At 42.9% G+C, this 2,622-nt stretch overlaps 1 non-coding gene across 1 annotated transcript; it reads left to right on the forward strand.

Moving 5' to 3' along the window:
* Positions 1-2,084: 2,084 nt before the first annotated feature.
* On the forward strand, positions 2,085-2,188 carry LOC130937023 (small nucleolar RNA R71). Its single transcript, XR_009068261.1, has one exon. It is a non-coding gene; the product is annotated as a small nucleolar RNA R71 (small nucleolar RNA).
* Positions 2,189-2,622: the final 434 nt, after the last annotated feature.

A 2,622-nucleotide genomic window follows, 5' to 3' on the forward strand; every position in this document is an offset into this window, starting at 1 on the left:
GTGGATTGTAGTGCTTGATGTCCTCTCCTCTCACTATGGAAACATCCCCATTTGATTCCTTCATGATTTCCAAATGTTCCATAGAAAGAACTTTCCTGATTGTGAACACTTGAGGGAGCTGGAAAGGAATGGGTTTGAGGCCAGGTGGGATTGGCAAATAATGACTTGGTATCACTTTATCTCCCGGAGAGAAACCTTCAGTGGGAATTTTCTTGTTTTTCCACCCTCTTGGCAATTTCTTTACAATTCTTCCCTCTCTCTTGAGGATTTCTTCATTGACCCTTATGCTAGGAGGACACTTCTGATCTGTTTCTATTAATTCTTGTGGCTTTAACTCTTGTAATTCTTGTTTGCCTTCGAAGGATGGTTTTAGAGTTTCAGCTGCTGAATTGCTTTCCTCCAAACACAGATTGCTATTATCATCCTTAGGCTTTTCAGGTTCTGGTTCAGGCTCAGATGCAGGTTTAAAAACATGGAAAATGAGCTGTTCATCATGTACTCTCAAAATTAGCTCTCCTTGTTCTATATCTATGAGCGCTCTAGCAGTGGCTAGAAATGGCCTTCCCAGAATGATAGGGTGTAGGTAGCTTTCCTCCATGTCCAAAATGACAAAGTCTGTGGGGAAGAAATAATTTCCCACTTTCACCAGCACATTCTCAACTACCCCTTTAGCTTGCTTTTGAGTTTTGTCAGCCAGTTGTATGATTACATCAGTGGATCTCACCTCATTCAGGTGTAGCCTCTTCATAAGAGTAAGAGGCATCACATTTATGCTAGCTCCTAAATCACAGAATCCTCTGTCAATTTTAGTTTCCCCGATGATGCAGGGGATATGAAAACTTCCTGGGTCTGTTTTCTTAGAGACCATATCCTTCTTGATGAGTGCACTGCATTCTTTGTTCATTATTACAGTTTGTCCTCCCTTCAAAACTCTATTCTTGCTCAGCAATTCCTTCAAATACTTGATATGTGTAGGCATCTGCTGGAGGATCTCAAGAAAGGGAATATTGATGTGGAGAGACTTAAATGTCTCTAAGAACCTTGAATATGTTTTCCCCTTTTCACCTCCTCCTAACCTCTGAGGAAATGGTGCTTTTGGTTGGTATGTTCCCAGCATGCCTTCCTTTTGCATTTCCTTGGCTTGCTCAGTTTCACTTTCCTGCTTAGCTTCTTCCACACCTTCTTTCAAGATTTCTGGCTCCTTTTCTGAGGGTCTGATTCCTTCTTCTTCTGAGACTTCCTTCAATATGGTGATGGCCTTGCATTCTTCCCATCTCACTCCCTTTTGTTCCCCTTTAGGATTCTTTTCAGTGTCACTAGGGAACACTGCAGTTGACTTGGGAGCTTGTTGAGATAGCTCTCCTACTCGAGACTCCATCCACTTGAGCTTTTCACCATGGCTCCTTAAGGTCGATCTCACATCTTCCCTAAAGCTTTTCAACTCATTTGTGTCCTGACCCATGTTTGCAAGCTTTCCTTCTATCCTGTTTAATTGATCTTGAAATTGTTGGTTTGGATTAGGTTGGGCAGGTTGATTATTTTGGCCATGATATGGTGGTTGGGAGTAAGTGTTTTGTGTGGCTTGGTATGATCTTTGGTTGGAGTTGTAAGGTTTGTGGTTTTGTGGTTGGGTTTGCTGGTTTCCCCACCCAAAGTTTGGGTGGTTTTTCCATCCTGGGTTGTAAGTGTTGGAGTGTGGATCATATGATTGCTTTTGTTGGTTTCCCACATAGTTGGCCTCTTCCCAATCACCTATTTCAATGCTTACTTCCTCTTGATCTTGTGTGTGTATTGCAGCCACTTGATTTATGTCTAATTTCCTGGTGAGCTCTGCTAGTTGCTTGGCAAACACCTTGTTTTGGGCTAGAATTGTATCAACATGGTTCAGCTCCATGACTCCCTTAGTGTTGTGCCTCTCTGAAGCATAATAGTACTCATTCTCAGCCACTGTCTCAATCACTTCAATGGCTTCTTCCACAGTCTTCTTCCTGTTCAATGAACCTCCTGATGAATGGTCTACAGCCTTCCTTGATTCATAAGAGAGTCCATCATAGAAAATATGCAATTGCACCCAGTCATGGAACATGTCTGGTGGGCATCTCCTTGTCAAATCCTTGAACCTCTCCCATGCCTCGTAGAGAGTTTCACCATCTTGTTGTTTAAAAGTCTGAACCTCAGATCGAAGCCTATTGACCTTTTGTGGGGGGTAGAAACGCGCCAGAAACTTGCTTTCCACCTCATCCCAGGTTGTTAGGCTCCCCCTTGGGAATGATTCCAGCCACTTAGCTGCCTTGTCCCTAAGTGAAAATGGGAACAAGAGCAGTTTATAGGCATCTTCCTGGACTCCATTGGACTTCACAGTGTCGCAAATTCTCAGGAATTTTGTGAGATGTTGGTTTGGATCTTCATTAGCACTCCCACCAAATGAACAATGATTCTCCACCAGTGATATTAGCTGTGGTTTGAGTTCAAAATTGTTGGCCTGAATGGGTGGTTTCTGAATGCTGCTACCACAATTCCTAGAGGTTGGGTTTATGTATGAACCAAGAACCCTCCTCTCGGGAATGGCATTGTTTCCATCAGCCTTCTCATGGTTGTGAACTTCTCTATCCATGTTAAGAT

Source organism: Arachis stenosperma, chromosome 6 (assembly GCF_014773155.1).
Source record: "Arachis stenosperma cultivar V10309 chromosome 6, arast.V10309.gnm1.PFL2, whole genome shotgun sequence".
In the NCBI taxonomy this organism is placed as follows: domain Eukaryota; kingdom Viridiplantae; phylum Streptophyta; class Magnoliopsida; order Fabales; family Fabaceae; genus Arachis; species Arachis stenosperma.